The sequence below is a fragment of the Vulpes vulpes genome, chromosome 7, assembly GCF_048418805.1.
Source record: "Vulpes vulpes isolate BD-2025 chromosome 7, VulVul3, whole genome shotgun sequence".
Taxonomy (NCBI): domain Eukaryota; kingdom Metazoa; phylum Chordata; class Mammalia; order Carnivora; family Canidae; genus Vulpes; species Vulpes vulpes.
In genome coordinates, this window is record NC_132786.1 from 18,270,891 (window position 1) to 18,284,926 (window position 14,036).

Sequence of the window (14,036 nt, forward strand, 5' to 3'; positions counted from 1 at the left end):
CCGGGACATGACAGAATGCTGCCCCAGAACACACATGGGGCTTCACGCTCTCCTAGGAAGACCCAGCTCACAGGGCCCATGACCCTGGGCCGCCTGGGCTGCCGAGCTGCGGTTAGGGGCTCGGGGGTGGCTCCTGCACCAGTGTGCCCCGCACGGAGGGTCCCTGGAGAAGTGCACGGTGGCCTGGCCTTGCATCGCACCTCTGCCCTGTCTGAATTCCATCACACCAGACAGGGAGACAGGCGCACAGCGTCCTCAGCAGGTGCTCTGTGAGGAGGTCATTGCCCCCCAGACCCTGCTCCCCCTTTGCCTGCCACACCTCCAATTCCCACTGCTCAGGGCTCAGGTCTTAAATCCCTCACCTGCACCTACAAATACGCTACATCAGATCAAACAAGGGAGGCTGCCCCCCACCACCCGCCGTGCCCAGCACACCCTCCTCCCCGTTCAGTATTCTCCTAATGCCCTGGAACCCCTCCCTCTCCAAGGACCCCAGCTAAGGGCACACCTCCAGGACCTGGTCTCTCCATCCCGTCAGCTGCCCTGCACCGTGGAGTTAGGACAGGGAAACTGAGTCAGCCATAGACCACAGGAGAGCACCATGCTGGGAATGCTGGGGAGTGGCATCTGGTGCTGGAAGTGAGGCCAGGGCAGAGCTGGCCGCTGTTCCCACATCCCTTCGTCACCACTAGCACAACCGTTTAGCCCCTTACTTTCATCTGGGGCTCAGAGACCTAAGATAAACACCCCGTTATCCAGCCTGCTCTTGTAGCTAGATGTGGCCCAGGAGACAGGGGGTGAAAGGTCATGTGAGAGCTTCTGGAATGGCTCTTAAAGACAGCCTATTCTTCCCTTTGTCCCTCTGTTGCTGGGGACATGGTCTTGATGTCCAGCCCTCTACCTACCATCTTGATTCACGAGGACGAGGGCCACACACCAGCAGTGGCAGACCAGTGAAGAGATGGAGACTGGGCTGGAAGGGCTGCATGGATCAGCCCTGCCACCTCAGCCATAAAGAGGCTCCCTGGAACCCGCACACGAAGGGGAAAGAGTGCTCACACTTGCAAAAGCCACTGTCATATGAAATTCCTAAGGACAGGCTGTGGCTGTACTTCTGACCAGGGGCTCAGCATCAGCTGCGCCCACGATATTAGGGATGGTACCTAAAGCCGACACACAGAACCAAGAGTAAAAGCACACAACTTTCCCATAGGGAGCAAAGCGCCATCTGGCAAGATCAAGCACCCATCCCCTATTAAAAACAGCAAAACCTGGAACAAAGTAGTTTTCTGACATCATAAAGATATTACCTGCAATCCACGTCCAATCTCAGACCCAGCCCGAAAGCCCCAAGCAGCAGTAAACACTGCATCAGGAGCCGACAAGCCTGATGTGTTCTGACCAGCAAAATAAAACACAAAGCCAGAAATCCAAAGGACAAACTCATGAACGTGGATCCTACAAAGTCTCCCAGCATCCTACAAACACCAAAACGTGACTTAAGGTAAATGTATTAGGGACGCCTGGGTGGCTCAGTGGTTGAGCGTCTGCCTTCCACCCGGGGTGTGACCCTGGGGTCCTGGGATCAAGTCCTGCATCGGGCGGGCTCCCTGCAAGGAGCCTGCTTCTCCCTCTGCCTCTGTCTCTGCCTCTCTCTGTGTCTCTCATGAATAAATACACAAATAAAATCTTAAAAAAAGAAAAATCACGCAGCACAAGAGAACCAGAACAATCTCAACAAATGAATAAAGACAATCAATAGACAGCAACAGCACGATTAACAGAATAATCACCATATGTAACGAGATTCTAAAGCAGCTATTGTAAGAATCATTTGATAAACAGCCACAAACACACCTGAAAAAAATGAAAGAAGAAAAAGGAACTCCAGCAAAGAGATAAAAGATACAAAAGAGACTCAAATACAAATGTTGGAGCTGAAAAAAAAATGAAATAAAAAGCTCGACAGGTGGCAGAGAACAGAGGAGAGCCTAGTGACCTTGCAGGCGGAATGACAGAGATTGCCCACACGGATAAAACAGAGCAGAGACTGGGGAGGAAATCCCAAAAATACAGTGACCCGTGGGACCGTAACAAAAGATCCCACATTCATGTCCACGGAGTCACCAAAGAAGGGTAAGAAAATAGCTAGAAAATTTCAGAGAATTAGTGGATAAAAAGACCCCAAATTTGACAAAAGACCTAAATCTCCACACTCAGGAAACTGGAAAGACCCCAGTGTAGACAAACCGAAGAAATCCACACCAGGACACAACACAGTCAAACCTCAGAAACGTCACGACAGCGGACGAGGCCAGAGAGCAACGGGGGAGTAACGGTGCCTCTCCCATGAGAAACACGGTTTGAATCACCACAGATTTCTCATCGGGGATCGTGGAGGCCATGAGACGGTGGCCGGCTTTTCGAGTGCAAGAGAAAAGAACTGTCTACCCAGAGCCCTTCGGGAATGAAAGAAATCAAGAGGGAAAAGTAGCAGGCCTTGTCACCAACAGACCTGCCCCAAGAGAAAGACCTGTAACCAGAAAGAAAAGGAGAAAAGGAAGCATCTGGGCATAGGGGAGGAAGAAGTGACATAACATAAACAAAAATATCCATGAATAAAGTTGACTTCCCTTCTCTGCTATGTGCTGGTTGACGCAAGCCATACAGCACTGCCTGGTGTGGCTCAAATGTATGCAGAAGAAATATTTAAGACTGTGTTGTCGCAGGTGAGGCTGAAGGCCACGGAGGTGGGGTTTCTGCACTTCGCCCTATCCGGTAACATGTCGACAACAGTAGAATGTGACATTACGTGTCTTTAGTATAAAACCTCAAGCAGCACTGAGAAAGATACGCACTCATGGGCACAATGATATATCAAAGCTGAATTCTAAAAACGCGTTCGACTAACACAGAGGAAAGCAGGAAAAAGAAACAAAACATAAAATGACAGGTTGATGCTCTGACAATAATTACATGAAAGACAAGCGTTCTAAACATACAAAAGAGAGACATCGGCAGAGTGATTTTTAACAAGTATGACCCAGGGACGCCCAGGTGGCTCAGCGGTTGAGCATCTGCCTTTGGCTCAGGGCGTGATCCCAGGGTCCTGGGATCGAGTCTTGCATCAGGCTCCCCAGGGGGAGCCTGCTTCTCCCTCTGCCTGTGTCTCTGCATCTGTGTGTGTGTCTCTCTCATGAATAAGTAAACTCTTTTTTTAAAAAATTTTTGAGAAGAAAAATAAATGATAGAAAATCTGGACAAAGATTAGCAATGATACAGAGCACTCGAGAAGACCATCAGCCAACAGTATGTCAACAACAGGTATAAAACACCTCGCCCAAGAAGTGCAGAAAACACGTTGTCTTCAAGCACCCATAGAACTCACACCAAGACAGGCCATATCCTGGGCCATGACACAAACTTCAGCGTATTTACAAGAATTCAAATTCTAGAGCATGGTCTTTGAAAATCACGGACTCAAACTAAAAATCGGTAGCAGAAAACAGCAGAAAAATCTCCAAGTATTGAGAAACTAAGCAAAACGATTCTAAGCAATCCAGGAGTTGAAAGGAGATGTCAAAGGAAAGTTTTAAAAATACACAGAACCGAATGAAAGTGAGAATACCACACACCAATATCGGTGGCGCGCAGCTCTGAAAGGGAAATCTATGAGACTATTTGCTCATACTAAAAAAGAGAAAGTTGTCAAATAATCTAAGTTTCCATTTAAATAATCTGCAAAAAGAAGAACAAAGTAAAGCAAATTTAGAGGAGGGAAGAGCATAATAAATACAAGTAAAAAATCAAAGAAACTGAAAACAGGAAAAAAAAAAAAACCAAAATCAATGAAACAAAAATGTGATCCTTTAAATATAGCAAATAAAATATGCAATCCTCTAGCAAAACGAGTGAGAGAGACTGATATGACATAATTAACAAAATCAGGAAGGAAACGTTATCATTACAGACCCTACAGAAACCGAAAAGATAAAGGGAACAGTAGTAACACTTCACACATGAATTTGACCATTTCAAAGATACGGACAAGCTTCTCAAAAAAGCACAAGCCACTACAACTCACGCAGTAAGATATAAATACTGTGAATAAGACATCTGAATAGCTCTGTAACCTATTAAGTAAACTGAATTCTTAATTGTAAAATTCATATACCAATAAAAAATAAAGAAATTAAGAAATAAAAAAAAAATAAAATTCATATAGAAGAAATCTCCAGATCCTGATGGTTTTACTAGATATGCCTGCCAAGCACTGAAGAAAATTTAACACCAATTCTACCTAAAATTTTCCAGAAAATATCAGCCTTAGCAAGACTTTTCTAGATATGTCTCCTCATGTGAGTGAAGCAAAAGCAAAAATAAATTATTGGGGCTGTACGAAATAAAAAGCTTTTAAACAGCAAAGGAAATAATTAACAAAATGAAAAAGAAATGAAACCTACTGAATGGGAGAAGGTATCTGCAAATGGTAGATTCAATAAGCGGTTAGTATCCAAGATATATAAAGAACCTAGACAACTCCACATCAGAAACCCAAATTATGCAATTAAAAAACGGGCAGAAAATCTGAATATGCTTTTCTCAAAAAAAGACATCCAGATGGCCAACAGGTGCATGAAAAGATGCTCAACATCATTAATCCTCTGGGGAATGCAAGTCAAAACCACAAAGAGATACCACCTTACCCCAGGGAACACACCCCAACTCCTTATATAAAGTCAATATTATCTGATACCAAAACTGGATCAAGACAAAAAGTAAACTTTGTCAGGGAGATCCCTGGGTGGCCCAGCGGTTTAGCGCCTGCCTTCGGCCCAGGGCGTGACCCTGGAGACCCGGGATCGAGTCCCCCGTTGGGCTCCCTGCATGGAGCCTGCTTCTCCCTCTGCCTGGGTCTCTGCCTCTTTCTCTCTCTCATGACTAAATAAATAAGATTTAAAAAAAAAAAAAAAGAAAACTTTGTCAGCTCTGCTTCCACAGTGTCCAGGCAATCATGGGGATGACAACACATGGGGTAGCAGCAGCCCCTGCAGAGCCCCACACGTGGCACATGGATGCGCCAAGGCGTCCAGACAAAACCCGCTCCCCGCTCAGCGCCAGGAAGGGCCTGGGGGTGACCGCCCAGGAGCACAGCGCCAGGAGCAGGGGCCACTCCCCACCTGTGTGTGCAACTTGCACGTCGGCGACTCTGGAGAGTCACCCTGCGCCCACATCCCCGGGACAAGCGGGAGCGGGAATGGCACCTTCCCTGGACGCCCACATGGCTCATGGGTGACACCAGGCCCGGAGACGACGGTCACTGCTAAGTCAACATTTAGGTGGCCACAGGCTTTCCGAGCCCTCTATTTGCTTCTCGAATCAGTTTCGATCCTGGAAACTGTGCGGGAACTGGTGCATCTCAAGAGTTTTCAAATCTCCTGCTAGTGACGAATCCTGAGTGTTTCCCTTGTGTCTGCTTTTAGCACGGCTCTATCTGCCACCGAGCCTTCCGTCCCTAACACCCGCCTTATGCCCATTCTTTCTTCTTGATCAGCTGCTCTAAGGCTTTCCCGTTTCGAAGACCTAAGGTTGGGCGTCTTTGTTCTGGAAGTGAAAGACCCTCCAAGTCCCTTTGGAGTATCTGACCCCCGGGGCCCGCAAGCCCTCGCCGTGTGCCAGGCCTACTCCCGTGTGACAGACCCGACCCCCAGGCCCCAACAGAGAAGACATGGCAGGTCAAAGTCCAGACTCGCCCGCTCTTGGGCCAGCCAGAGATGCATGGACATGACCCTCACCCTCCTGTTCCAAAAGCACCGTGTGAACCACCAAGAGAAATGACTGAAAGGTCTGAAATATGGAACTATTGAATTTTTACACCAAGAGAAGGCGAGAGAAACAACGTGGGGACACGGGGACCACCCCGGAGGCGACACCGGCCTCTCCACGGTGAGCGGCCCGTTCGCACCCACGGGGGCAGAGCGTGGGCCAGGAGGGGTCAAACACATATGCCACAAAGAAATACGAAGGGCAGCCGTGTGGAGAGAGGCCCTCCCACGTCAGTGAGGGCCAGGAGGCACAGCAAGGCCCGCCGGGAAGTGGAGGATGGACAAAGAAGACCAGACTCCTCTCCGGGACGCACGCCGGGCCCCCGACCACCAGGCCCGCCTCAGCCGGCCCCCATGACTGGCGGGCCCCGGGCCCCCGCTCAGAGGCCACCGCTACCGGAGCCACGCCCGATCGCGGATAACTTCGAAGGAGAACATGGAACACGGCGTAACCGGGAGGCCCCCCGGAGCCAGGGCGAGGCGCGAAGTCGCATCTGCTCTCCCGACGACACAGCTGAGGCCTGCTCCCAGGTGATGAACAAGGATGCCCGGGAGGAGTCACGTTTTCAAAACACGGAGTCTAAACCTCGGGGCCGAGAACACAAAGTCCCACGCGCACGCCGGGGAGGAAGGCACAGCGGCCTCAAGTTACATTCAAAGCACCGGTGGATCCGTCCGTGGGAAAATGAAGAAAATCTAACTATCCAGACCCAGAGTGACAACACGGTAACAGCAGTCACCGGGCTGACGGGTCGGGGTGACATCTGCCATCTTACAGAGTTGCTGCGCCCACACGCTGGCCCTGAGCCTCCCGGTGTCTGGGCTCCCCCCTCTGTGGGATGAACCCTTGCTGGCGGAGCTGCCAGGAGCACACAGAGTGGCCCCGTGATGGTAGGAGTGCATGTGACCGCTGGCCCCTGGGGCCGGGGCCGGGGGTGCGGTGAGAGAGCAGGCCTGGGAGTCTGCATGCACGTGCGGTCCACGCCGCGGCCACCACTGCAGCATCGCACGCGGCCGACCCCAAGCTCGGGGACCCAACAGGCCCAGAGCCTCACGTGGTCGTCGGGAAAGGCAGCCACGGGAAGAGGAGATGAAGACAGACACACACCGAGCACGGAAAGAAAGACATCCGAAAGGAAACGCAGAGGAGATGGAAGTCAGGAGGAAGAGCAAAGGAAAATTCAGAAGAGAAAGACACAGCGGCGGCCCCCAGACGTCGCTTCTTCAAGGATGTCGGGGGAAGCATGCAAGGGGGGTTCCACGTGCAAGCGTCTCAAAAACGGCCAAGAGACCCTCAGTTGGCAGGGCTGATGTCGGAGGAGGCGCTCAGGGACCAGCCCCGGGGACTCCGGATCGTACGCACGTGTGTGCATGCACACGCACGCTCAGCCACACACTCGTCTGCACACATGCGCACACACACTCACATCTGCACACGCATCCACACATGTGCAGTTATGCACACATCCACACATATATGCACACACCTGACGTTTGCATGCATATGTTCACGTATCCCCACATACATGTACACACATGCACACACTCACGTACACACTGGCATGCACAGAGTCCACACGAATGCAAATCCACACGCGTAGACATACACAGACATGGACACTTGCACACATGCTCCACATATACACATACACGTGTGTACAGACACAAATGCACACGTTTCCGCACATGTGGCCCACACACATGCATACCACGCATGTGCACGTACGTATGCACACAGACGTGGATCTCCCACAGACAAATCCATCCAGATTCGCACACACAATCTAAGCATACGTACGTCATCTGCTTCTAAACCACAACCTACCTTCACTGTAAACACTAGGTATCGTTAGAGTATCTATAAATAAACACACGCGTGTGCACGTTTTAGAAGGACAGCCCATACCCCACACCCTGCATCTGCCATAGAGTGGGTTCTCACGTACGGAGCAATCCCACCCGCCACCCCACAGAAACAAGGCTCAGCACCGACACTGCGGGGAATCCTCGCCTGGGGCTCCCAGCCCACCCGGCACCCCTGACGGGGATGAGCCCGGGGACTCCGGGCAGTGCGCACCGGTCCGGCTCGCCGTCTAGGTGGGGGTAGGTGGTCCCGCGGCCCCAGCAGGCTGTGGCAGGGGCTAGGAAGAGGGCCCCCCAGGTTCACAGCCGAGCTGCTGGCCAGGGTTACCGTGACGACCACTGTCATGGGGACACCCTTGGGTCCGCGGAGCTTTACCCTCTGGCAAGTGGGTCAGGGCCCACCACACCTGTGCCAGGGGCCGGTCAGGACCTGCCTCACCACCCCACCACCACCCCGGCTCCAAGGGAGTGGATGCCAGCTGGATCCCACCCAACCTCCCCCCCACAGGTGAAACCCCCGCCCCCCGTGCAGGCCTTGGAGCAGCTCAGCCCCTGCAGGGCAACAAACCCACGAGGTGAGCTCTGCAGCTCTCCCTGCCCCCTCCCAGCCATACAGTGTCACCTGGGCACACCGTCTGACCAATGGGGAGACTGAGGCTGGGGCCACAGGAGGTGGCAGGTCCTCCCCCTCCACGTCTACGGAGTCCCCACTGCCGCTGCCCTGTCTCCTCTTGCCTGAGGCCCCTGAGCATCTCCACCCGGAGCTCCGTGCTCCCTGCTGGGTGCTCTCGGCCCTGCACCCCGGGCCCACACTCCACTGTCCGCACCCCCCACCCTGCCCCATGCCCCCAGCTGTGCTCCCCACCCCGTCTCCCCCGCTGGCCCCGTGCCCCTGCAGGTGAGAGCCCCCCGCACCCACCTGCTTCTCGTTCTTGTCCTCCAGCCTCAGCCGGTCTTCAACGTAGCTGCGGGCCTGCAGGAAGGCTTTCCTTTGGGAGCGCTCGGCCGGGACCCTCACGAAGACCCCGTACATGTTCACGCTGAGGAAAAGCAGGGCGTTGGCTCCGAGCTGGAAGGGAGAGAGCACAGGGCACCCTACGCGGGGGCGCGAGCTCGGCGGGGCTCCTCAGCCTCCACACCCAGCCCGTGTCCCCACGGCACTGCCCAGGTGGCCGCGGGTGCTGGCGACGTTGCTTCCCGGACCAGGAGCCGGGGCGGCAGGTGCACCCCTCGTCCCGAGTGGGCTGCCTCATGCGGTCGCAGCACAGCACAAAGGGAGCTCTCTGTCCCCAGAGCCAGGCTCACCTGCCGCGCTCTCCACCCGGCACCGGGACGGCGCCTCCTACACACCACGCAGCCAGAAAACCGCTGTCCCGCGAGGGTCCCCGGAAGCCACCTGAGTCCCCGTGTGACCCGCTCCCTGCCCTGTGACCGGCCCGGCCGAGCTGATGCGACCCTGGTCATCTCCAGTCCTGGGAGCCCACCACTGAGCCCTCGCTGGAGCGCTCCTAGCCTGAAGCAGGCTCACGGCACCGGGGAGGTGCTTTTGTGGTGCCTGCAGCAGCCTCCCACCGGGCCCGGGGCAGCAGGGGGACACGGGGTGGGGAGAAGCACCTCCCACAGAAGCACCTCCCAGGTGCCGTGAGCCTGCAGCAGCCTCCCACCGGGCCCGGGGCAGCAGGGGCGGCGCGGCCCTCGGGGGCCCGTGCCGCGTCCTGGGGCGTCTGCTCAGGCCACCTGCTCAGACGGGGCTCAGCTCGTGCCAGTTGTTCCTGAAGCCACGAGTCGGGGGCGGCAGGTAGCACGGGTGCGAGAGGGCACGGATGGGGTTCTGCAAGGTTAAGGTGCTCCTTCACGTGCCCCGGGTGCCGTCGTGGGCGCCTTCCCACCCCCCCCACACGCTGACAGGTCCCCGCGCGGAGCACACGTCTTTTCCGGGCTGACACACGACCCGTCTGGCCTCCCCATGCCCCCGCCCAGCCACAACCATGTGTTTGGCAGCAAGGGGACCGGCGAGCCACGCGCCCCCCCAGCCCGGCGCCCCACAGCCCCCATGTGGGCACCCCGCTCAGAGGCACAGAGTGGGAGGTCGGGACCCCACGGGCTGCCCTGCCCTGGGCCAGAGGTGGAACACGGGCCAGCAGGAGTCCGTCGGGCCAGGGGAGAAGTGGACAGCAGAGCGGCGGGGCCCAGGTTACCGCCCTACACGCACCTAATCACTCCTTCCCTTCCCCCCCGCCACTATGATCCACCCTGGGAAACTGAGGCCCCCTGGCTGGTCAGCCCCGTGAGCGCTGGTGAAGCTGCCCGCGTGCAGGAGGAGTCCGTGTCCAGCGGGCCGGCGGGGGTGCTCCTCTGCCTGGCGCTCTGCATACACCCGGCCCGGGGCCTCCCCGCACCCCCACCTGCCGGCCGGCGCTCCCCTCCCTCCTGGCATCGCCCACACCCCGTGGTCAGGCACAGCCCTCCCCAGCGGGCCGCAGGGCACCCTCAGCGTCGGCCACCTAACCAGCCACCAGTGATGGGGGTGATGCCCGGAGGTCACATGCCGACAGGTATGACCGGGGATGGGGGGAGTTCGCATGGGGAACTGCGGGGGGTGGGAGACACCCCACCTGGGCTGGGGCAGGGCGTATCAGGGTCCAGATGAGCACTCCAAGGCCCACAGGTTGGCAGGGCCACAGGGCAGGGGGCAGGAGCCACAGGGCCGGCCAGGGAGGGCCCGGCATAATCTGCTGCCTCTCTCATCGGGCCTCTGGGTCCCCGCCAGGAGGCCGGCCTGTGGAGGAGGGCGGCCCGAAACCCTGCTCGCCCGTGCCATCGCCCTCCCCCCGTGAGGAAACCCAGCCCTCGCGGCCGCCCCATCCCGCTGCCCACTCGGGCCCCCGGCGCTGCCCTCCTCGTTGCTCCACAGCCACGTCAGAGCAGCCATGCCCACTGCTGCCCCACCTGGCACCTGGCGCAGGCTGGGCCAAGCCACAGGAGCAGGGCGTCCACACCCCTCACGCACCATGCTCTGGCCTCCCTTGCTGCAGCGATCCCCCAGGGGGGCTCCAGGCAGGGGTCCCAGGGAGCAAGGCCCCTGCCCTGGCCGCTTTCGGCCCACTGCCCCAGTCACCACCTGCAGAGCGGTGGCACCTGGCTGCACAATCACAGGGGTTCCCGGCAGGTTACTGGTCCTCGCTGCCCCCATGGTCATTGCCACCAACGGACACAGCAGCGCTCAGGACGTGCGGCCCCGGGCTGAAGGGACTGCTGCACACTCTGCAGCCCTGAGCTTCTGGCCTCCGAACACCTGCCCCACGCCCGCGGCCTCAGCACACAGGCTCCTCAGGACTGCCCTGCCCTCCGCTTTCCAAACCCACACTGCTCTGGACACAGGGCCCTCCAGCTCCGGTGCAACAGAGAAGAGCCTGGTCCTTCCAAGCAGAACCTCCACGTGGTGGGAAGGGGAGATGCCAGAGGACTGCAAGGAATCCCAGCTCTTGGAAGGCCAGAGGAGAGCAGGATGTGCAAGGGTCTGTGTGCACACATGTGTATAAGTGGGGTGTGAGTGCAGGTGTCTGTGTGTGGGGGTGTAGGTTGTGTGTGCATGTGTTGGGGGAGTGGAGGGTGTGGGTATATGCATGTGGGTCTAGTGAGCCATGGGTGTGTAGGCATGCATGTGTGAGCATACATGGTTGTGGGTGTGCACATGGGTGTGCATACGTGTATGTGGGTGTGGGTGTGCGCATGCATGCATGTGGTTGTGTGTGTGCATGTGTGTGTGGTTGGGGGTGTGCGCATGCGTGTGTGCACGCATGTGGGTGGGTGTGCACATGCATGTATGTGGTTGTGGGTGTGCATTGTGTATGTGGGGGATGCCTTCCCTGTTGCTTTTATAGTTTTCATTTCACTGATTTCTGTTCTTGTCGTTTCTACCTCCTTCTGCTTGCTCTCGGGTCATTTTGCTCTTTGGTTGTAGGTTCTTGAGCTTGAGTCCTGTGGCTCAGATTATTGATTTAAGACTTTTCTCCTATATGAAAAATCTCCCAGTAAGCACTGTTCTCACTGCTTCCAACAAATTTTGATAATTTTCATTTTCATTTGGTTTGAAATATTTTGCAGTTTCTCTGGAGTTTTCTTTGATTTATGGATTATTGAAAGCACGTTCCTTACTCTCCATATATTTGGGGATTTTTCCATCCATTTCCCTGTTATTCACTTCAAGTTTAATTCCTCTGTTGTCTGAGCACCTACTTGGTTTGGTTTCTAGTCTTTTAAATCAGCTAAGGTGTGTTGTATGGCCCAGAATGTGGTTTGTTGCGCTGAGCGCTCCACATGTTCCGCTGTTGGGTGGAGAACTCCGTAGGTGTCAGTCAGACCCAGGTGGTCACTGCTCTGCAGGCCTCTGCACTGGACGCACCCTGGCCCGACTGCTGCATCAGTCAGAGGGCATTGGGTCTCCAACCGCAGGTGTGGGTCTGCACACCTCTCCACACGGTTCTGTTTGCCTTATGTGTTCTGATGTACTTTTCACAGATTGTTGGGTGCATATGTGTTTAGTGCTACTGTGGCTTCTGGGAGGATCAGCTCCTTTATCCTTATGTTGCTCTTCATCCTTGATCCTGTTTCTTGTTCTAAAGTCAATATTGTCTGAAATTAATACAGTTCCCCCAGCTTTCTTTCGATCAGTGTCTGATGAGCAGGATGGCAGTTCTTTCTCCGTGTCTTTCTTTAAATCAACCTAAATATCTACTTTAATAAGGATCTCCCGCAGACAATATACAGTTGGGTTCCGGCAGTTCACTCTGTGAATCTCTGTCTCCAAATTGTCTCAATCAAGCGACCTAAGGTGGTTTTTTTTCTTTTTTTTTTATCATCCATTAGACTTTTCATGTTTTTTTTATCAAAAAAACAAAAAAAAATGATTATCAACATGGTTGGATCGATATCTACTATCTTCATGACAGTTTTTATTCATATTATTGCTTACGTCCTCTTTTCCCCCCTTCATATTGTGCCTTTTGTGGTTTTGCGAGCATTTTATAGGGTTGGGTATTATATTTTCTTAGCATTGCATTTATACTTCTTTTTATAATTTGAGTTGTTGCCTTAGAGATTACACTGTGCAGTTTTAACTAATCCTAGCTCACCTTCAAAGTGATACCCTACAGCTCCACGCGCACAGAGGCGCTGCCTGTCCCCAAATTGTCCCTTTGCCTTGATATCATTTCTTTCACTTAGTCACCCTACACATTGTTGCTATTGGTTTGAAAAACAATTAGTCTTCAGATCACCTAAGAACAACGCCTTGAGCCACAGCCTGTCCAGCAGCCTTCCCGACACCACGAGGAGGCGAGGATCTGATGATCTGCTACCTGGAGGATCCCTTCTAACATTCTCCTGCCGTGGCTGGTGGCAATGGGTTCCCTCCACTTTGTCTTAGAAATTACCTACTTGTCCTTCCATTTTAGAGGATTACTTCTCCAGATACGGAATTCTGCGTTTGGTGGTCCAGGCACACACGTTTCACACATTGACACTGTCCAGCGCTTCTGCCTCTTTCTTCCTCCATCGTTTCCCTGTGCAGCTCAGTGAGCTTTCCTTGATGTATTCATCACGGTTCTCCAGAAAAGCAGAACTAACAGGATGTCGGCAGCCAGAGAGAGATTTTCAGGAATTGGCTCCTGTGAGTGTGGCTCTACCCAGGTCTGCACAGTGGGTCAGTGAGCAGGAACCTCAGGCAGGGCTTCTTCTGCTGCAGGAGACCTAGGTCTGTGCTCTGAGGGCCTTCACCTCACTGGACCAGGCCCTCCCACATTGAGGACGGCTCGTTGCTCTACTCAGGAGCAGAGTGCATGATGTACCTGTTAACCACATCTAAAAAATATCTTCACAGCAATATATATATATTTTTTTTAACCAAAACAGCATCATATCCTAGCCAAGCTACATAAAATTAACCCTCACCACTGGGCACCCGTACACGTCTCCTTAATCCTCAACTTAAGATAGTAGCAGCTGTACTACAGCAATTAGCCCTTGAGTGGGGGCAGGGCTAGAAGTTATCATCCATTAGACTTTCATGGGACTGGAATGAACATATATGCGGAGAAGAAAACATTTACGGATGGTAGCAGAGGGCAAGGAGCTGGGGCCATTGTACAGGGGTTCCCGGATGATCCACCAAGATTGACTGCTCCCCTCGTAGCAGAGAAAGGCCGATGACAATTCCCAAGCAAGAAAGCGACCTAAGGTGGGTTTTTTTCTTTTTTTTTTTCAATGACCTACGGTGTTTTAAGAGTAGAATCAGCTGTGCACTTGTAAAAGCTTCACAATCACCTCTCAGAAAGAATAACAGGGATA

At 54.1% G+C, this 14,036-nt stretch overlaps 2 protein-coding genes across 3 annotated transcripts in view; one reads left to right on the forward strand and one right to left on the reverse strand.

Annotated features, from left to right (window-relative positions):
• LOC140599530 (uncharacterized) overlaps positions 1-14,036 on the forward strand; it is a 263,170-nt gene that overhangs the window by 240,998 nt on the left and 8,136 nt on the right. The window contains exons 9-11 of the mRNA XM_072762686.1: positions 8,197-8,263; positions 8,632-10,243; positions 10,858-13,926. The gene's annotated coding sequence lies outside the window, so the exon portion shown is untranslated. The remainder of the gene's footprint in view (positions 1-8,196; positions 8,264-8,631; positions 10,244-10,857; positions 13,927-14,036) is intronic.
• Positions 1-14,036, reverse strand: part of LOC140599793 (adenylate cyclase type 1-like) — a 531,081-nt gene that overhangs the window by 213,966 nt on the left and 303,079 nt on the right. The gene's annotated exons all lie outside the window — the stretch shown is intronic.